At 41.0% G+C, this 23,274-nt stretch overlaps 1 protein-coding gene across 1 annotated transcript in view; it reads left to right on the top strand.

Moving 5' to 3' along the window:
• ofcc1 (orofacial cleft 1 candidate 1) overlaps positions 1–23,274 on the top strand; it is a gene marked incomplete at its 5' end in the record, with an annotated part of 305,954 nt that overhangs the window by 3,009 nt on the left and 279,671 nt on the right. The window lies entirely within an intron of this gene.

Raw genomic sequence — 23,274 nt, 5'->3', positions numbered from 1 at the left:
GTGACTGTGTTTTATCCGTGTGCTTTGATTTCCTTTCACATCCAGAGGACATGTTGGGAGGATAAGTAGCTGCTGCATTTTACATGTAGAATAGGTAGGTTTCAGGAGAATTAGGGTAGCTGAAAGAATGTTATTGGGAACTAAGCAGGGGGATCTGACTGATGCAGATATTCTGAGAACTGGCATGGACATGAAGGGTCAAGTGGCTTCCTTCATAATGAATCATGAAAGTACATGCTCTCATTGATTAGTAGAATAGGAAATTTGGGCTCTGTTTTGTAATTATGTTCCGCTAAGTAAGATGAGTTGTTTGTTTGAAGGAATTCAGTCTGCCTGGCCTCCCATGGAGTTGTACCTGCTCATGTTTCTATTAGCACTCAACTTGGATTGATTATTTTGGCAGTTGAGCAGTTGGAACTGCACACTCCTTAACCTCAGTGTATGAGCCTGCCTGAGTCCCGTCAGACTGATGGGTAGAGCAGCCCAGTGCAGTGAGGTGAACACAGCTGAAGAAGATTTGACTAGACCAATAAAGCTCTGTAAAATCACATTGTTTTTATGGAGTTACAGGGGAATAAATTGAACCCCAGTCAGTAACATTAAATGCACTCTGTTTTTATAACACCATTTCAAAATCTGCCTCAGAAATCCAGTTCAGGGGAATGGTTTTTGAGTCAGCAGGTAATACCCTGACATGCTTGTGTAGCAGGGGATGAGTTTCTAAGTGCCTGCTCTTGACCTTCTCACTGTCTACTTGTGAATGCCTCTAAGAGGACCAAAATGCTGTCACAGAATTTGGAGGCTTCTGTGCTTTGAGGACTTTATGCTTTGGCTCTTGGTAGGGTCACCTGTGCCAAACAGGTCAGAGTGTAGAGGCTGTACTAAGAGTGGTCCACTGGTCTTCCAGGGTTGGGGGTTCATCTCAGGGCTAAACAACACTGACTGGTAAAACAAAACTTGTTACGCAAACAGCAATGAAGGATCCTTCGACATCTGAGTGTGATGGTATTCCTGGGTCTGATAAAATGAACAAACGTAATTTTATTCGTTTTCTCTACAAGTTACCGAGGAATGGCAGCTTCCAACTGCATTGATAAGTGCTGAGCTCCTATATTGGTGATGCTTGTGAACTGCAGGTGATTTGAAACAGAGTGGCTGTCTTTTTATTTCTGGAGTGTCAACATAACTGAGAAGGCCAGCATTTATTGCTCATCCTTGATTGCTCGTGAACTGAGTGACTGGCCAGGTCATTTCAATGAGCACTGAAAAAGCCGCCACATTGTTGTGGTCTGGAATTGTGTAGATGAAGGTCAGTTTCCTTCTTCTATGCATAGACAGTAGTTAACCAGATGGGTTTTAAGAGCAATTCATTGAATCATGATTGTCATTACTAATGCTAACTTTAGTTTAACTTTGTTAAGTAGCATAGATTTGTTGGGGAGATTTAAACATCCATCTCTGGATTATTTGATTTGGATTGTTTCAATTGCAACAATTGACAGCATCCAAATAAACTTACTTGCACAATAATTGTACTTTCAGGAAAGCGCTGTCACTCCATGATTTTGTTCTTATCCTTGCTATCTCCATGACTTCTGTGCTCCACTAATTCCAGCTTCTTGGCCATCCTGGAATTCAAGTGCTCTGTACTTGGCGGTGTAGGTTTCCGCAAATAAAACGAAGTGAGGTGTTTTAGGGGTAACAAAATCCATAAAACATTTTATTGAACTCCAAAACCTATACAACAAAAGCGCGCTAAAAACATTTTACGTAATAACATTATCACGTCAGACCAGCCTATTAAAACGAAAATCCAACTCAGTGTCGGTAGTTGTGAATTATGTCCATTTCTCCCAATTACGTTACCCTACAGCAGCACCTTCGGCTGGCAAGACCTTAAACTCTGGACTACCCTCCCCACACTTAACTCCTCTCTTCTCATTTAAGATGCACCTTGAACCTCTACTCTTTGACCAGATTTTCAGTTACATTCTCTAATTACCATCTCGGCTCTGTAAATTTGAAGGTGGTTGATTGATTGGCTGGTTGTCAGTCGTATCCAATGATGATAGTTAGATTTGTGCAGTTCTGTTGGGTGTCCGTAGATGGCTGCTTAGACCAAGTTGTGAGCGACATAGATGTCCACAATGAGGACATGAGAACTCTGCTGGATCTGGAAGTAGAGGCACTGCTATTGCCTTCCTCCTTTGTCAAGCAGCAATTAGTACTGCTCAGCGTCTCTCCTCCAGTTTGTTGTGAGTGGTTCTAACCAAGGCTCGCCAGCCACTCCAGTCTTGCGCACTCTGTGCCAGCCATTTCGGTACAGGCATTTGCAGTGTTAGCATTCACGCAGTCCTTGAACACTTACAAGGCCTGCCTTGATACCTCTAGCCCAGCAAAAGCTCACCAAATGGTAGCTGCTTGGGGATTCAGGATTCCTGCACGTATGTGACATGCCCCGTCCACCGAAGCTGTGCTTTTACAATCATACCCTCAACACTCGTGGTCCTCGCGCTGTTGAGGACCTCTAGGTTTGTGACTCAGTCCTGCCAACGGATAACAAGGATTGACCTCGGACGACGCATATGGAATCCCTCTAACATTTTGAGCTGTCTTCTGTATGCGTCTAGGTTTCACATCCATACAGGAGACAGCTGAGGATAACAGCTTCGTACACCTTTAGTTTTGTGGACAGACGGATGTTGTGCTGGTTCAAAACATGTGATCACAGTTGACCAAGGCTCTAGATGGCCTTGCAAATCCTGGCGCTGACTTCTCTGTCTAGCGAGCCATCACTACAAATAGCACTGCCGAGGTACTTGAATTCTTCCACTGTTCTCAGTCTTGTTCCTTGATAGTGATAGAGGGGATGGTAGCAGCTGATCCAGGACCAGGTTGAAATAGGACTTCTGTCTTGTTTAGGCTGATGGTTAGACCAAAGAGACACGAGGCTCTGGCAGATTTGTTGACAATTAGCTGAAGGTCGGACTCAGCATGAGCCATCAGAGCACAGTTGTCGGCATAGAGGATGAGTTTCTTGACGATCTTCGTTCCGTCGCTCAGATAACGCAGATTGAAGCGTGATCCATTAAGTCTGTACTCCAGGTAGACACCACGTTCGAGGTCTTCGATTGCATGGTTCAGCACATATGTGAAGAACAGGTTGAACAGCACACACCCTTGATTCACTCCGTTTGAAATACTGAATTTTTCTGAAGTATCACCATTGGAGAGGACTTGGCCAGTCATATTGTCATGAAGAAGGTGGATGAATTTGAAGATATTGCCATGTCAGTGGGTCTGTACACCAGTCAAATTCCAATTATCTGGAATATTTGGGACATTGATTGTGCCAGACTAGCAGGTTTTCAAGAATATTGAATGTTATTTCTCTTAATACCCCAGCATAATTGATTTAATTAATTCCCCATTCTTCCCAATATACTTATGTACATCAAAACTACAACACCTTAATGAGCTTAATTAACCAATTGACTTTTATTGGGTGTTACATAGTATAATAAGTTTTCTGCTGAACCAGTTGAGTTTAAAGGGAACTCAAGAACCAGGGCTTTGTTGGGTGGAAATTGTGTGTGGAATCTAGGGTGCCAGTGAGTGGGGAAACAGTGCATGAACTGGGGTCTTTGTGAATGGACAGCAGTTCAGCAAATACATCCCTGGTGAGTCAGGTGCTGAACCATTGAGATCTTCACATCATTCGAGTTTGATTGTAAATGGAAGATTATATGAGGCAACAGCTGTAAAACCATAACAAATCTGGAGGATGCTAGATGTCTCCACAGGCAGGACCTGTGGAGAGAAACAGAATCATGCTTTTAACTCTTTGATTGGAATATTCGTGATATTAGAACAGGACCATCAGATAGTACCATGCCAAGGATAGCTAATGTTTCTTCAGTGGAAAATAAATAAATTTATAAGCAAGATGCTATTAAACTGGAAAGAGTGCAGAAAAGATTTACAAAGATATTGCTGTGACTTGAGGGTGTTATAGTGGGGTGGCAAACCTTTATGAGAGTGTGTCCAAATTGATGATAATTTTTAAAAAAACATTAAAAAACTATAAGATACAGGATCTTCTAAAAAAAATTTCTCCTGCAGGTAGATTAGGAAAATCAGGTTGATGTTGGATTCCAGGAGGGGAAGTCTCTAGAATGGCTATGAGATTTTTTTTTAAGAGTAGCTCGTGGTTGAGCTCACTAGAGGATCAGCTGTTCTGGATTGGGTGATGTGCAATGAACTGGAATTGATTAGAGAGCCTAAGGTAAAAAAATCCTTAGGTAAAGTGATCATGATACGATCAAATTCACCTTGCAATTTGAGAAGGAGAAGTTAAAGTCAGATGTATCATATTACAGTGGAGTAAAAGGAATTACAGAGGCATGACAGAGGTGTTGGCCAGAATTCTTCAGTAAAGAAGACTGGCAGGGATGACGACAGAGCAGTAGTGGCTGGAATTTCTGGAAGCAATTTGGAAGGCACAGGATATGTACATCCCAAAGAGGAAGAAGGATTCTAAAGGCTATCATGGTTAACAAGAGAAGTCAAAGCCAATATAAAAAGCCAAAAAGAGGGGATATAATAGAGCAAAAATTAGAAGGAAGTCAGGGGGTTGGGAAGCTTTTAAAAACCAACAGAGAAAATAGTCATTAAGAAGGTAAAGATTGAATACAAAAGTAAGCTAGGCAATAATATTAAAGAGGATACCAAAAGTTTCTTCAGATACTGAGTGTAAAAGAGATGCAAGAGTAGATATCAGACCACTGGAAAACAATGCTGGTGAGGTAGCAAGGGAGGACAAGGAAATGGTGGATGAACTGAATAAGTATCTTTCATCAGTCTTCAGTGAAAGACACTAGTAGTATGGTGAAAGTTCCAGGTGGCGGGTATCATGAACTGTGTGAAGTTACTATTATTAGGGAGAAGGTTCTTGGGAAACTGAAAGGCCTGAAGGTAGATAAGTCATTAGGATCAGATGGGATGCACCCCAGGGTTCTGAAAGAGGTGTCTTAAGAGATTTTGGAGGCATTAGATCTAACAAGAATCTCTAGATTCTGGAATGGTTCCGTAGGACTGGAAAATTGCAAATACCACTCCAATCTACAAAAATGGAGAGAGGCAGAAGAAAGGAAATTATAGGCCAGTTAGTCTGACCTCAGTGGTTGGGAAGATGTTGGAGTTGGTTGTTAACGATGAGGTCTCAGAGTACTTGGAGGCACATGATAAAATAGACTGTAGTCAGCATGGTTTCCTCAAGAGAAAATCTTGCCTGACAAATCTGTTGGAAGGCTTTGAAGGAAAAACAAGCAGGATAGGGAAAAGAGAATCAATTGATGTTGTGTGGTTGGATTTTCAGAAGGCCTTTGACAAGGTGCCATACATAGAGCTGATAAACAAGCTATGGGCCCATGGTATTACAGCAAAGATTCTAGCATGGATAAAGCAGTGGCTGATTGGAAGGAGGCAAAGAGTGGGAATAAAAGGAGCCTTTTATGACTCGCTGCTGGTGACTAGTGGTGTTCCACAGTAGTCTGTGTTGGGATTGATTCTTGTGTTACATGTCAATGATTTGGAAGATGGAATTGATGGCTTTGTTGCAAAGTTTGCCCACAATATGAGGATAGCTAGAGGGGCATTTAGTTTTAAGGAAGTAGAGAGGCTATAGAAGGACTTAGGCAGATTAGGAGAATGGGTAAAGGAGTAGTAGATGGATATAATGTAGGGTAGTGTATGCTCATGCACTTTGTTAGAAGAAATAAAAGGGTTGACTATTTTATAAATGGAGAGAAAATACGACAATATGAGGTGCAAAGGGATTTACGGTCCTTGTTCAGGATTCCTTTAGGGTTAATTCGCAGGTTGAGGCTGTGGTGAGGAAGGCAAATGCAATGTTAGCAATCATTTCAAAAAACTAGAATATATAAGCTAGGATGTAATGTTGTAACTTTACTGGTGAGGCCTCACTTGGATTATTGTGTTCAGATTTTGGCCTCTTATCTTGGAATGAATATGCTGAAACTGGAGAAGGTTAAAAGGAAGTTCATGAAAATGATTCCAGATTGAATGGCTTGACATATGAAGAGCACTTGATGGCTCTTTGCCCGTATTCACTTGGAATTCAGAAGAATGAGGGGTGATCTAATTGAAATGTATCAAATGGTGAAAGGCCTTGATTGAGTGGTTGTGGAGAGGATGTTTCCTATGGTGGGGTTGTCTAAAACCAGAGGTCACAGCCTCAGAGTAGAGGGGTGTCCTTTTAGAATGGTGATGAGGAGGAATTTCTTTAGCCAGAGTGTGATGAATCTGTGGAATTCTTTGCCACCGGCTGCTGTGGAGGCCAAGTCTTTATGTACAAACGTTTGTATATTTAAGGCAGAGGTTGATAGATTCTTGAGATTGGTCAGGGCATGAAGGGATATGGGGAGAAGGCAGGAGTTTGGAGCTGACAGGACAAATAGATCAGCCATAATGAAATAGCAGAACAGACTCAATGGGCCAGTGGCCTAATTCTCCTCCTATATCTTATGTTATGGTCTTCTGGTCTATGCCATGGTAATCTTGACAGCAATGGTGTATACATCAAGGTGCTCTCGGCAGTCAAGACTATCATCTGCTCAAGACTAATCAATAAGCTTCAAGATCTTGGCCTCAATACACCTTTGAGCAATTGGATCCTCGATTTTCTCACTTGCAGACAGCAGTTAATTTGGATAGGCAATACCGTAGATGTGTGGTGGAGGGAATATTGACTGGTTGCATCACAGACTGGTATAGAAACATCAATGCCCTAGAAAAGCTAACAAAAAGTAGTGGAGCAACACATACAAACTGCTGGAGGAACTCAGCAGACCAGGCAGCTTCTATGGAAAAAAGTACAGTCAACATATCAGACCGAGATCCTTCAGCAGGACTGGGGGAGAAAAAGCTGAGAAGTAGATTTAAAAGGTGGGAAGAGGGGGGAGAGAAACACAAGATGATAGATGAAACCTGAAGGGGGAGGGATGAAGTAAAGAGCTGGATAGTTGATTGGTGAAAGAGATACAGGCCTGGAGAAGGGGGAGTCTGATAGAAACATAGAAACATCGAAACATAGAAACATAGAAAATAGGACAGGAAATAGAAGAGGACAGAAGACCATGGAAGAAAGAAAAGGGGGGAGGAGCACCAGAAGGAGGCAATAAATAAGCAAGGATGTAAGATGAGAGACGGAAAAGGGGATGGGAAATGGTGAAGGAGGGGGGCATTACAGGAAGTTCAGGAAATTGATGTTCCATGCCATCAGGTTGGAGGCTACCTAGGTATTATTCCTCCATTCTAAGTGTGGCCTCATCACAGCAGTGGAGGAGGCCATGGATAGAGATAGAGGAATGGGAATGAGGAGTGGAATTAAAATGGCTGGCCACTGAGAGATCCTGCTTTTTTCTGGTGGTTGGAGCATAGGTGCTTGCAAAATGGTCTCCCAATCTACATCAGGTCTCACCGATACACATGAGGCCACAGGGGGAACACCAGACACAGTATATGACCGCAACAGACTCACAGGTGAAGTGTTGCCTCACCTGGAAGGACTGTTTGAGGCCCTGAATGGTAGTGAGGGAGGAGGTGTAGGGGCAGGTGTAGCACTTGTTCCACTTGCAAGGATGTGCCAGAAGAGAGGTCAGTGGGGAGGGTCGAATGGACAAGGAAGTTGTTACGATTTTGTAAGGTACCAGCAGCAAGAGGTGAAAAATTGAGTTGGGTTTTAATATTCAAACCACTGTATTTATTTACATCTACTCAAAAATATAGAAAACTAAATAAACTACTTTCTTAAACAGTTAACAGTGTTATGAGTCTACAGCTCCCTTACAGTCAAACGTAGAACCCGTTCTTAACAAATCTTACTCAAGCACAGTCTTAAAGTGGCAGTTCAGAGAGTCTCAGTAATTCACGAAATGGGTGAGAGGAGAGACTTGTGGATTCACAGTGCAGCGACGAGGCAATCATGACGAATTCCAAAGATTCCTTGGCTAGTGAACGAAGAAACAGTTGCCGAAGATCCCAGCTGAGGAATACTGTTCAGAAGTCTACGAAGAGCGATTTCACAAAGTGACTGTCATGAAATCCACACCCATGGATCATATGAAAGACAGACACGTCTCCAGAATGCACAGTGTGCCACTGATTAACCCAATCCTTTGGGTCTGGGTAAGCTTTAAACTTTACCCTTCTCGATCGTGAGCTGCTCCCAGATAGCTCTAAGTCTACAATCTTCACTCTCTCTCTTTCTTTCTTTCGACTCCTTCTCAGCACTATGCCCACGTTTCTTTTATACTGTCTGCATATGTCATAAGCTAACGCTCACAGAAATGAAACTGTGGACTCCCAGTAAAACGAAACTACGGACACGTAAGAGCAAAATTTTAAATACAATCTACAATATGTGGACAATACATATACGGTTATCATACAGCACACTACAAACTAATACAACATATTTCAGGAGCATATACAAATATTAAATTTCACTCCATTATTAAAATTACATTGCAAGTTTAACATCTGGAAAGATAATCGGCAATTACATTATCTTTGCCTTTAATGTGAGTTATCATGAGATCATATTCTTGCAAAATCAAACTCCAATTCAGCAACCTTCTATTTTTGTTTTTCAGCTTACTCAAGAACACCAGTGGATTATGACCTGTATAAACCACAAGTGGTTTCTGAGCTGTGCAAACATACACATCAAAATGCAACAAAGTTAGAATAAATGAAAATAATTTCTTCTCTATGGTGGAATAATTTCTTTGATGCTCATTGAATTTCTTTGAAAAGTAAGCCACAGGATGGTCAACATCATCATAATCATCCCTTTGTAGTAACACTGCTCCTGCAGCTTTATCACCAGCATCCACAGCTACGGTTTGGCAAAATCAGGTGACCTGAGCACAGGTTGGTGACATAAGATAGCTTTCAATTTATCAAATGCCTCCTGACAAGGTTCTGTCTAAACAAACTTTTCACCCTTCTTCAGGAGGTTAGTCAATGAGAGAACAATATCAGCTAAGTTCTTATAGAACTTGCAATAATATCCGATCATTCCTGGAAATCTTTTAAGAGCCATTTTCCCGGCTGGAATGTGAATCTTGGAAATAGCCTGAACTTTTGCCTGAACAGGAGCCAACCTGCCTTGACCTACAGCATAACCAAGATAGGTCACAGTGGCATGGCCAAATTCACTCCTAGCTAGGTTAATTGTAAGGTTGGCTTTTGAGAGCCTTTCAAACAGCTTTTCCACTGAAGAGATATGGGCTTCCCAGGTGTTATTCCCCGTGACTAAATCATCAATATAGGCATCTGTTTGTTTTAACCCTTGAATTACAGAATTAATCATTCTTTGGAATGTTCCCGGAGCATTTTTCATTCCAAATGGCAGGACATTGTACTCATACAACCCAGAAGGCATCACAAAGGCAGAAATTCCTCTACCTCTATCTGTTAATGGAACACACCAATATCCTTTTAACAGATCAATCTTTGTAAGAAACTTAGCTTGTAGAGGGTTTGTTTGTACAGGAAACAAACAAGCACTTTATCTGCTGGCTTGAATGACCTCATTCTGGCTTGTTTATCATACCAACTTTTCATTCTTTCTTGGGCTGATTTTAAATTTTCTTTGCTAGGTTGCAAGCCCTTTGCAATTTGTCCTTGAACTTCAAAACATTATCTAGCAATTTAACATGCAGGTCATTATTAACCCACTGTTCCTTTAACAATGCCAAAGATCCTCTGACCTGGTGACCAAACACAAGTTCAAAGGGACTAAAGCCTAGGGACTCTTGTACTGACTTCATTGCCGCAAATTGAAGCAAATGAACTCCCTCATCCAATCCTTCTCGTTTTCAATACAGAATGTCCTAACCATGGTTTTGAGGGTAGAATAGAATCTCTCTAAGGCCCCTTGGGATTTTGGATGATACACAGACAACGTAATCTGTTTGGCTCCCAGCTTGTAAGCTACCTGCTGGAATAATCCTGACATAAAATTACTCCCTTGATCAGACTGAATTTCTTTAGGCAAATCAAATAAAGTAATAAAAACTTTACGAGAGCCTTCGATACAGTTTTGGCTTTTATATTTCTGAGAGGTATTGCTTCTAGAAATCTAGATGCTGTACACAAGATAGTTAGCAAATACTGACGACCAGCTTTAGTCTTTGGCAATGGGCCAACACAATCCACAATAACTTTAGAAAAGTGTTTACCAAATGGAGGAATAGGCTGCAGTGGGGCCACTGGGGTGACCAGATTAGGTTTACCCACAACCTTACAAGTGTGACAAGTCCTGCAAAATGTTGCAATATCTTTCCTCAAACTAGACCAGAAGAATTGTTTAAAAACTTTGTTCACAGTTTTATTCACACCTAGATGGCCACCCAAGGGTTTACTATGGGCCAAAGTTAAAATCTCATTCCTATAGGCTTTAGGAACTACAACCTGGTGAACAATTGCCCATTGCTCACTTGCAGGAACATCAAGCGGACTCCACTTCCTCATTAAAACTCCATCTTTGAAATAATACCCTACTGGCACTTTATCAGTATCCTCACCTGAGAGAGCTTTTTCTCTTAAAGCTTCAATCTCAGGGTCTCTGCTCTGTTCTTATCTAAACTCCTTCCTAGATAGAGATAGATCTTTATTATCAGATTTAATACCTGGATCCTGGCAGAAAAGTCCCTGACAAGTCATCAAAACCTGATTCCCTATTTGGGCTATCATGAGTAGCGGAATCATGCTGCACAGGACCATCTGCATTGGCAAGTTTCTTGGTCCTAGCTTGGGTTACTGCACAAGAGGGATAAATGATAGGGTCTATCTTTGAATCATTATTGATTGGCTTAGTTGTCAGCTACACTTTACCACCTGCAAGGTCGTTCCCTAACAACAAAGAAACACCTTCCATCGGTAAACTGGGTCGTAGGCCTATTTTAACAAGTCCTGAATCTAACTCTGACTTCAAAATTACCTAGTGCAGAGGTACTGAAACAATGTCACACCCAGTACCCCGAACAAAGTGACTCATGAAATCCACACCCATGATTCATACGAAGGACAGACACGTCTCCAGAATGCAGGGTGTGCTGCTGATTAACCCAATCCTTTGGGTATGGATACCATTAGACTTTACCCTTCTCGATCGTGAGCTGTTCCCGGATATCTCAGTCTTCAGACTTCACTCTCTCTCTCTTTCCTTCGACTCCTTCTCAGCACTATGGCCACATTTTTTTTATACCGTCTGTATAGGTCATAAGGTAACGCTCACAGAAACGAAACTGTGGACTCCTAGTAAAACGAAACTGTGGACACGTATCAGAGTTATATAGGGAGCTCTCCCTGTGGAAAGCAGAAAGTGGAGGGGAGGGCCCCATTCAGTTTCACTTACCACCTTGTGTTTCACTCTCCCCTCCCCTCACCTTTTAAATCTACTCCTTAGTTTATTTTCTCCAGTCCTGCTGAAGGGTCTTGGCCTGAAATGTCGACCGTGCTTTTTTCCATAGATGCTGCCTGGCCTCTTGAGTTTCTCCAGCATTTTGTGTGTGTTACTTGGATTTCCAGCATCTGCGCATTATCTCTTGTTTGGAAAAAGTAGTGGACATATCCCAGACTATCATGGGTAAAACCCTCCCCAACACTGAGCACATCTACATGGAGCACCGTCACAGGAAAGTGGCATCCATCATCAAGGACCTCCACCATCCAGGCTATGCTCTGTTTTTGATGCTGCCATCTAGAAGGAGGTACAGGAGCCTCAGGACCAACACCAGCAGATTCAGAGACAGTTATTATGCACAATCATCAGGCTTTGGAACCAGAGGGGATAATTTCACCCACCCCATTACAGTTCCACAACCTATGGAATCACTTTAAATGACTCTTCATCTCATGCTCTCTATATTTATTGCTTATTTATTTATTTATTTATTTATTTATTTATTTATTTATTATTTTCTTTTCTTTTGTATTTGCACAGTTTGTTGTCTTTTGCACATTGGTTGTTTGTCTGTCCTATTGGGTGCCATCTTTCATTGGTTCTAATGTGTTTCTTGGATTTACTATGCATGTCCACAAGAAAATGAATCTCAGGGTTGTATATGGTGATACATATGTACTTTAATACCAAATTTGTTTTGAACTTTGAACTTTTGATGTTGGCAAATGGGACTAGCTTAGAATGGTATCTTGGCTGACATGAACCATTTGAGCCAAAGGGCCTCTTTCCACGCTGAATGACTCGATGACTGTTTATTTTTGTCTTGCTCCATGTTCTGCAGTCTGAGGTATTTGATCCTCTCACTTAAAGGTGGTTATACATGCGATAGAATGGGTGCAGTATTAGGTGACTAGATTAATCCCAGGAATGATGACTTAAGAATCATAAAATTATAACCCACCAATATACTTCTGCTGGTAAAATCCCACTGGTTGAAAACCTGGAGCTTTTGGGCAGCTTTGACAAAGATAGATCAATATGGAAAATCTATAATCAGATGAGTGTACAAATGACATTATTTGGAAGTAGGGAAATAACAGATCAGTATTTCAAGAAAAAAAATTGCTGGAAACTTTCTGTAAAACCATATAAACCATGCATGGGATTCTGCTGAGTAAATTATTCTGAAATCAGTTTAGCTTCGCCAAGAATGTTGAATTTTAAGTGCTGATTCTAAATTTTATGCAATTGTGTATTTTGAATTAACTTTATATGCATTACAGATTATTATTTTATCCGTTTGAGCTTGAGTGAGGAATATCCAATTACATTTTTATAATACCACCACGATATTGTACAATGTTAGTCAGAGAACACGTTCTCTCTGGTTTGTCACATTTAATACATTATTTCACAAAATTATACAATAATGAAAACAAAAGCCATTCAGCCCATTGTACCTCTGCCCACCCTTGGAAGGAGCAATTCAATAGTTGCTGCAACTTTGTTTTTTTTTATAGTTATTTTTTGAATTATTTCTTTCTGCTTTCTCTCTTTTGCTTTTCCTGTTATTGTACATTGCCACTTCAGTGTTGAATCGAGAGAGTGCAACACTGTCAAAGGCCCCATCTTTTTGAGGAGACACTGAAGGCAAAAGATTCCATGGCACCATAGTAATGAAGGATATGTATTTCCCGAATAGAAATCAATAGAGAAATGGGTATGTAAATGACATTAATTGGAAGCAGGAAAATACCAGACCAATATGAAACAAAATCTTAAAATGCTGGAATCACTGAATAGGTCAGACAGAATTTATAGGGAGAGAAGTATATGGAACATAAAACATTTAGCAGTACAGCATGGGCTTCTTCTCCCTTCCTTTCCAGTCCTGATGAAGGGTCTCGGCCCAAAATGTTGACTCTTTATCCTCTCCGTAGATGCTGCCTGATCTGCCGAGTTTTAGTCGGAACCAGCACTTGATGTGTCTAACAGAGGAACAGGCACTTCTGCTCACGATGTCTATGATGACCATCATGCCGACTTAAACTGTGTATCTGCATGCATGTGGTCTATATCCCTCAGTCTCTTGCCTGTTCATGTGTCTGTCTAAACGCCTCTTAAACATTGCTATTGCATCTGTTTCTACCACTTCCCCTGCTACCTACCACTGCCCCATAAATCACCATTACAGTTTCCCATCCTATCTTAAAGCTCTTTCCTCTGGTTCAGGGATTCCAAACCTCTTTTATGCCATGGACCAATACCATTAAGCAAGGGGTCTATGGATCCCAGGTTGGGAACCCCTTTTCTAGCTTCACATCAGTGAACCCTCACTAGAATGGTGAGGAAAGGTCATTTTTGATGAAAAGTTATTGACTGGAAGAGCAGATCCACTTTCACCATGGTTGTTGAATGGCTGTGTTATTTCAAGTGCCCGCAGGCTTTTGGTCCAGTTTTTGCCCCGTTATCCTGGCCGATAGTCAGACCTTATTCATTACCATTATGTGCTGTGTGGCATGACGTGGGCAATCATGGTCTCATGATCATGATTGCTGTTGGCAACTTTATCTACAGAAGTGGTTTGCTACTACATTCTTCTGAGCAGTATCTTCACAAAGTAGCTGACCCTCAACATTATCAATACTCTTCAGAGACTGACTGCCACCTGACGTCTGTGGTCGCATAATCAGGACTTGTGCTATGCACCAGCTGCTCATTCAACCTTGCACCACCTGCGCCCATTGCTTTAAGTCACCCTGATTGGAGGTGGGGGAGCTAAGCAGGCGTTACATCTTGTCAAGGGTGACCTGCAGGCTAGCAGAGGGAAGGGACGCCTTACACCTCCTTTGGTTGAGGTGTATCTCCACCCTCATTTAACATCACTAAAGCAGGTTATTTAGCCATTGTTGATTGCAGTTCATGGGCATTTACTCTGGTGTTTCCTATGCTATCACACTGATGACAAGGCTTCATTGGCTATATAGAGATTATAGAGTCATACAGTACAAAAACAGACGATTCTGCCTCACTGGTATATACCGACCAAGAGTTCCCATTTTAATCCCATTTAAGGTAGTCCCATTTGCTAATATTGAATCCATATCCCTCTAAACCTTTCTTATCCATGTATCTTTTAAAAGTTGTTAATGTACCTGCTTCAACCGCTTTCTTTGGCAGCTCGTTCCATATACTGACCATCCTTCGGGTGAAATGTTTGCCATTTACATTCCTATTAAATCTCTGCTCCCTCCCCTTAAACTTGTGCCTTCTAGTTCTTGATTCTCCAACTTGAGTAGTAAGTGTGAATCCCCTCATAATCTTACACTGCTTTGAACCCATGAAGTCCTTTGAAATGTCTTGAAAGGGATGTGAAAAATGATAAATGTGCCAGAGAATTTTTTTGACGCTGGAATATTTTTGTTTCTATGCCTTTAGCCATTCACTTTTTGTATGCCAAATTTGTTTAATTGGGCAGCAGTCCTATAATGAATCAGAATATTGTGAGTTCAAGGCCTACTTCAGCAATCCAAGCATAAGATGTAAATTGACACTGCAATGCATTGCTGAGAGAGTGCTCCCTTTCCAGAGGTGCCCCCTTTACGTTATTGCATTAAATTGAGGCCCTGTCTGTTCAGGTTCTGTGGACTTCCTGTAAAAAGATTACATTTATTACATCAGTGAAAGGAAAGGCAGCATCTAATATCCACCAACATTTACCCTTCAACCAGCATGTCTGAAAGCAGTTCCTACGTAATTACTGACATGCCTGTATGTAGGTGTAACTTCAGGATTACGGGATATGTCAAGGCAAGTTAAGTGCAGTTCATTGTCATGTGCACAGGCACTGAGGTGCAGGTGAAAGGCTTGTTTGCAGTAGCACCACAAGCATGTGGGTTCAGACAGCATGCAGAATATAGATTATATATGAGACAAATTGGCGAAGGCGGAGAGGAAGTAGATTGCGTAAAAGCAAGACCGAGCATAAAAATCAAAGAACAACTGGAGACAAGGCCATGATGGTGTAATCTTCCATTGCTGAGGTCAGGGTTAAGGTTCTGCAGGTCGGCTCAAGAACGCAAAGGTTGTGGAAAGTAGCTATTCTCCTATGTTTCAATTAAAGTGTCGGCACCATCTTAGAGATATGCCTCCAAGCTCAGGCAAACACATGCACTGCCTGTATGTTGCCGCTCAGCCGTTGAGGCTTGGATAACCCTGATTCTGCAGAATGAACAGCTGTAGGTTGAGTTTTCAGAACTAAGGGGAGGGAGACGTGCACAGTGAAGAAGAAAAAGACTTTGCATGCAAATTTAATCAATCCATCAGAAAAGACAAAAATCTATCAAAAAGCAGGTAGTGGAAGTGGCAAATAACCCAGAGACAAACCAAAAATGAAAGAAGCATTTAAGTATCCCAAAGGGCAGAAAGAAATGTCATTCTGACATAAATATTTCAGAGCACATTTAAATATTCTTATGAAAACTACATGATTTTGTATAATTACAAATATCTTATGGCACTGCTCACGGTAAGTCAATATTCTGTGAGAAGAGGTACTATGTCAAATTGTATTATCAAGAACACTGATTTATTAACGTTTCACCCCTGGTATTTTCTGACTTGTTGGGTATCCAGAATTTTAAGATCCAAGGCTCATGGTACTCAGAAAGAGTTCCAGTTTTTCGGGGAGACAGGGGCTGAGGATACCTCAAAATATTAGAGACGAGGTATGGGAGATTATATTATAGGTTATGTTATGTCCTTTTGTTCCAGGAACTATATAAGAAATAAGGAAAAATGAGTAAGTTCCTGAAATCAGCATTCACTTAGATTTCTATCTTTCTATGCCTCGCCTATTCAAGTGCTCGTGTAAATATTTCTTAAATATAATGATTGTATCTTATCCTACCTGCTCTCCTGGCATGAGTTTCAGGTATCAACCAGTCTCACTGTAAAAAAAAACTTTGCCTTCAAATCCCTTCTGAAACTCTGTCCTCTCACCTTAAATCCATGCCCTCCTGTTTTTGGTGCACCTACCACTGGAAAAAGGCTCTTGACAATCTACCCTACAGATGCCACTCATAAACTTATCACGTCACTCGACAGCCTCCATCACACTGGGAAAAACAAGGCCAACCTATCCAGTATCCTCCATATCTGAAGTCCTTCAATCCTGATGACTCACTCTCTCTCTGTGCTCTTCCCAGCACAGCCAGATAGAGTCACTAAGTTATACATTCCTGTTGGCCCAACTTTTGCCTGCTGGCGATGTTGCTCAGTGAACTAGTCTCATCTGCTTGTGCTTGATCCATAGCTCGCATTGGAAAGGTGATTTAAAAAAAAAGATTATATGATCTATAATGGAATTCCTGATTGAGTAACAGAAGGAAATTTAATTTTGTGTGTGTGTGTGTGTGTGTGTGTGCATGGAGGGGTGGGGTGCGTACTATAACATAGCAGTTAGCAGAACACTTCACAGTGCCAGCAACCGGGGTTCAATTTCTGCCACTGGCTGCAGGAGTCTGTGCGCTCTCCCTTTAGCTTTCTGATGCTCCAGTTTCTTCCCACATTCCACAGATGTGTGGTTTAGTAAGTTACTTGGTCACTTGAGTGCAATTGGGCAGCGCAGGCGCCTTGGCCCAGAAGGGCCTGTTACCGTGCAGTATCTCTTTCTCTAAATAAAGTAATGTCCAAGAGAATCATATAAAGCCTCAGGCCCATGATCTCTCAGAGGAGCAGGAGCATCTGGGATGGTTTTGAGGATCTTGAGTGCATGCATCACGAGTGTGATAGATGCAAGGGATGGACCATTCCAAAACTACCCACAATTCACCCCCTCAGCAAGCCCCTTCCCATCTGTGTAAGTGCCTACAGTTCCAACATTAGCCAAAACCACCTTAGAATCAGAGTGGAAGCTTGTCATTCTCATTTCTCTGAGAGTGCATAAGCGGAAGGGGAAACATGTCAACCATAGAACGTGCTTCAGGTGAGAAATTGCAGCAAAGTTTTTGACGGTGAAATGATGGATTCAGAGAATGAGTTTGAGGACATAATTTCACCATCAATAAGGTTATAGGTGTTGATGAAGTTGTTAACAACACATAGAATCCTTTGTTTCAGAGATATATAGAATTGATGACCTCAAGGGTTAAGCATGGCCTGCATTACCATGTTCACATGCTGTTACACTTCCAAACTCCAGCCTTGCAGACTTGCAAATTTAAGGAGGAGTCCGCACAAATTGAATATTTAGTCCGTGCAACTCAGGACAAAACTTCAAACCTGAGGACGTTTTGCTCAACCTTCACATAAATGGCAAAACTTACAGCAAGAACAGTTCCTCAATTCATGGTATCTCATTCTATTTTCTCTCTTGGCATGAAGAGTGTAAAACAGTTTTTCAGAGTTGGGACCAATGAATAAGAGATTTCAGTTATTTGGAAGGACTAGAAATGCCAGAAATAGCTACTTTTAGCCCAATGATGAATTGCAGGAGTAGCAGTTATGTTCAAAATCAAAAGGCTTGGGGAAAAACTAGTTCTACTGGCGAAAGATTTGGTAAATCAAAAACATAGATTAAGGGCATTGTATGTGGTAGTGGTGTTCAAATAATTTTAAGATAGGCACATGGATATGCAGGGACAGAGGGATATGAATCGTGTGGACAGAAGGGACTACTTTAATTTGGTATCATGCTTGGCACAGACACCATAGGGAGAAGCACCTGTTCCTATGCTGCACTATTAAAGAATTGGTGAGGAAAATAAAAGATTATATGATCTGTAATGGATTTTGGACAGTGTACCAGAAGCAAATTTAATTACAAGTTTCTGAAAAATGACGAGTTTATAGAGTGGTGGGAGATTGATTGGAAATTCTAATGTTTATCCAACACAGACGTGATGGGCTGAATGATTTTCTCAGTTTTATCGAATTTAGACAAGACAGACACATTCTCAGGCGATGAGCTTGTATGAACTGTTCAGCCAGGTGAGGGGAAAGGGTCCCACCTGGATAAACCACAGCAATGTAGGTTGAACCACATGATATTATGAGATTTTACTGGCTACTCCAGAGGATGAATCCATTGCTTCCATGCTAACCATCACATATGTTTTCTTAAGTTTCTGATAAGGACCCACTGTGCATACTGAAATAATTCGGTTGGATTTTAATTAAACACAGGCATCTTAATTGTTTTAACCACATCCTGAAAACAAGCTCTGGAGTCATACTACTAATGCAATCAAACATGGAACATTTAATTAATTCAGTCTCGAAACTATATTTGAAATTTGTCAGATTAAATGATTTTCCTGTCAGGTTGATAATCCAGCTTTAATGAATTTCTGCTGTTTGTCAGAGAACAGAATAAACATAATAATTCGCTTTTTAAAACAAATGACTTAAAGCAGTTCCAGCATCCGGTCTCTCAATGAACAATAATTTCAAATTATAGTTTTTTTTGTTTCTTGAATTTAGTTTATTGCCCTATTGGTGCAGGTCCTCCCAGATCACGGCAGGGTTCTGTTCTTGTGAACTGTGCATAACCCGCCAGTGGGGCCAAAAGTAAAGTTTGTACATGCGAGGTGATGCCGACAGCCTCCTATCTGCTCGTAAATCCATTCCACTGGTCTCTCAAATGCTCTTTTATATGTATGGGATGTACTTAAGATAGGTATTTGTTACTGTGGGAAGTCCTGGAGTTGTTAATTTTGCCTCTGCAGTTGTGTGAGAAAGCAGATTTTTTTAACTTTCAAATCATTTCCTTGTTTGGCATTACATAAGATCATAAGACATGGAAGTCATTCAGCCCATTGATTCTGCTCCGTCATTCCATCATGGCTTATTATTCCTCTCAGCCCCATTCTTCTGCCTTCTCACAATAGCGTTTGATGCCCTGACTGATGAAGAACGTATCAATCTTCACTTTAAATATCCCCAATGACTTGGCTCCACAGCCATCTGTGGAATTGAATTCCACAGATTCACCACTCTCTGGCTAAAGAAATTCCTCCTCATCTCTGTTCTAAATAGACGTGCCTCTATTCTAAGTCTGTGCCCTCTGGTCGTAGACATCTCCACTGTAGGAAACATCCCCTCCACATCCACTCTATCTAGACCTTTCAATAAGTTTCTATGAGATCCTCTATCATTCTTCTAAACTCCAGTGGGTACAAGCCCTTGACTATCAAACTCTGTGATAATTATATTCCCTCTCTTTTGTTTTTGTTACTTTTTCGCAGTGCAGCAATGCTTGTTGAAAGAAGACGATGCACAGCAAGGTGCATACCAGTGATTTTCCATGTGCGCTTGTTGTCTTTCTTATACCGTTAACTTAAACCCAAATTTTAAAGTAATAAGATTGAAAAAGTGCCTTTCAAGGTAGTTGAGAACTAAAGTAATGGAGCTATTTTAGGCCATTTATTTTTTTAAAACATCAGGAACTGAAGTAAGAGGAGGCCATTGAACTCTTCGTGCTTTTCTGCATTTTGATGAGCTCATGGTGGATCTTTTTCCTCAGTTCCATGTCCTACACTAATTCCTTATTTTCAAAAATCTGTCTTAACCACACACAGTGACAGATGTCCAAAGGTTCACTAAGCTCTGGATGATGTAATTTCTTCTGTATCTCCACCCTGAATTTTAGACGGCGACCCATTTCAAAGTTCAAAGTTCAAAGTAAATTTATTATCAAAGTACGTACACTATATGTTAGTATACATCAAGGTTCAATTTCTTGTAGGTATTTGCAAGAAAAATAAACTCAGTTTTACAAAAAAGCTGTACATACTCAGACAAAGATTGACAAACAACATATCTTAAAAAGAAGACAAATAAGAAAATAATACAGAGAGCATGAACTGTAAACGTCCCCAAAAGCGAGTATGTAGGTTCAGATCAGAGGGATTGAAGTTGTCCCTGTTGGTTCAGGAGCCTGATGGTTGTAACTGTATCTGTACCTGGTGGTGTGGGACCCTAGGGCTTCTGTACCTCTTGTTTGATGGTAGTAGTGGGAAGAGGGCATTGCCTGAGTGATGGTGGTCTCTTGAGGATGGATTCTGCTTTCTTGTGGCAGCACTCCATGTTTTGTCAATGCACTGATGTGATGAAATGTTCTCATGGATGTTATGCAGATCAAAGTTTCTCACTGTACCTTGGTACATGTAAAAATAACAAGCCAATTCATCCTTTCTTCTAAACTTAAGAGAATAAATGTCTGCTTTATTTTATATTCTCATTGTTGAACAACCCACCATCCAAATAATCGATCTAATATCCATCACAGTGATCATCTTCCTTTGAGAAAACACACAACATGGTGTGCTGTCATCATAACTCCTTATCATTGTGATAATACGTTTGTAGCCTTTTACTCAAATCATCTTGCAGTGAAGGCCAACATACTTCTTGCCTTTCTGATGGCTTGCTGCAGCAGAATTGTCAGTGGTTTGTGGACAAGGACATTCAGGTCATCCTGAGTATCAACCTCCAATCTCTTACTTAAAAAAATAGCTTTGCCTTTCTATTTTTTTCTACCAATGTTGATAACTTCCAACGTTTCACTATATATTTCATCTCATTTACTGTAGCTTGCCAATATCTTTCTGAGACCTCGCTGGGTTTTCCTTACAATCCATACTAGCACACAATTTATATTATCTACAAACTTAACGATAGGCTCCCTAGTAAGGGTTGGGCCAGCTTGTTGTGACTTTGGAAGAAAATGCACGACTCAAAAAATAAATATTGTATTTACATGTCCAAACCAATTGTGTAGGAGTGTAACCTTCTCACCGTGGCCTGTAATAAAACTAGTCTCTCGCTAACTCTGGCTAACAGGCACATGACTCAGTATTGCATGGGTACCAGTGAGAAAGCCACCTTCTGTAAGCAACACAGGTCTAGGGTTGGTATGATTTGAGTTCAACCAAACAGTAAAGTTGGAATGTTCTGATAAGTGAATACTGCCCCATGCAAAGTTGTCCTTCAGCAGGAAGTAACAGATCATACACTGGCATAAAATAAAAGTAGAAGTGTATTACAGGTATGTGCCAGCATCAGCGCCGGACTTCAGAGCGAAGGCTCCGGAGTTGGAATCCAGCCGGCTCCCTTGCACGCTTTCCATCCGTGCTGGGTTGAGCGTCGAGTGAGCAACTCAGCCTTCATAAAAATAAGAAAGCCTGCTAAAAAAAAAAATGCCATCATGACGGTGTCCCGATGACTCCACTTGGAGTTAAGGTCCTCATCCTCATCCTCATCCTCATCTTCCTCTTCCTCTTTCAACTTTAACAAGTGGTTAATAGAAAAGGAAAAGAAAAAGGGCCCATTACCGTTAAACCACTCTAAATGTGCACAGAAACGTTGGAGCTAATTTCTGAAGTAGTCGAGTATATCGCTTTACTCACGGTGCTGGACCTACGTCACCCACCGCAGTTCAAACTTCCCTTGAAGAACGTTATGAACAAACTGGCTAACTCAGAATTATTGGCACTTCCTCCTTGGAATTGTTTGGCTGTTCAAAGCACTTCTTGCAATAGGTTCTCCCCTTTGCGCAGGGTTTTTCAAGCGTCTTCCCTTGTGCTCTTCTCTGCACCCACTTCTCTTCCAACACCTCCCAACAAAAGATACAAACCCAGAACACAGTCCCTCAGAAATCTGATCCCACCCAGCTCACTCAAATGTTCCATGGCATCCACTGAACAGAGTGTTATAAAACATTAACAAAACAAACCCAATTGGCTGACACAACATTCCTAAGCTAAGCAAGAAGTTCCTTATCTATGCCAAAGCCAAAGCACTCGTCTATGAAGCTTGACTATCAACACAATACGTTTGCAGAAAAACTGCTAACATAAAATATCTAACAGCGTAGCAGTAAAACATGTCTTTAGCCAGGAGTTTGCAGGTTAGGTGCATGTTTTGTATTGTATTGTAAAGCCAGAATGGGCTGGGACTCATGATACTAATGGTCTGGTTGGGCCAGGCATCAATATAATTGCTGTGGGTGGTCAGAGGTGGATGGGATATGGTAAGTTTATGGTTTTAGTTTTATTACCCTGAAAATCTCTACAAAAGAGGGTAATTTTCAATTCCAGTGTGTTTTCATGTGGCAAAACACCTTGCCTGCAATGTCTTCTATATTTTTCTGTAAAGCAGTACTGCAATACTTCACATTTTGTTATAAACTTGTCGTAAAGGCTTACTTTGTCTATAAATGTTCTGAGCTTCATGCCTGAGGATGATCCTCGCAAAGGATCTTTATTACTGCTGTTCATACTCCAGAAATAATGCTGAGTAACAATCCAAAATGAACATGAGAACACAACCCCAGGAAGGATAGCTGAATTTGCATTTGATTAGGGAAACTAAGGTAAAAGAAACCTTAGGAGGCCATGATTATAATATGAGAGATTTCACTTGCAAATTGGGAGAGAGAAGCTAAAGTCCAATATATCAGTATTACAGTGGAGAAATTTGATTGGAAGGAGACACTAGCAGGGTTGACAGCAGAACAACAATAGCTGGAGTTTCTGGGGATAATTCAGAACGTGCAGGATACGGTATACACATTCCAAAGATGAAGAAGTCTTCTAAAAGGAGGATGACAAGGGAAGTCAAAGCCAACATAAAAGCAAAACTGAGGACGTATAATAGGGCAGAAATGAGTAGGAAGTTAGAGGGTTGGGAAACTTATAAAAACAAACAGAAGGCAACTAAAAAAGCCAAAATGAGGGAAAGATGAAATTGAATGTAAGCTAGCCAATAATATCAAAGAG

Source organism: Mobula hypostoma, chromosome 1 (genome assembly GCF_963921235.1).
Source record: "Mobula hypostoma chromosome 1, sMobHyp1.1, whole genome shotgun sequence".
Classification (NCBI taxonomy): domain Eukaryota; kingdom Metazoa; phylum Chordata; class Chondrichthyes; order Myliobatiformes; family Myliobatidae; genus Mobula; species Mobula hypostoma.
This window is presented reverse-complemented; position numbering and strand designations above follow the sequence as displayed.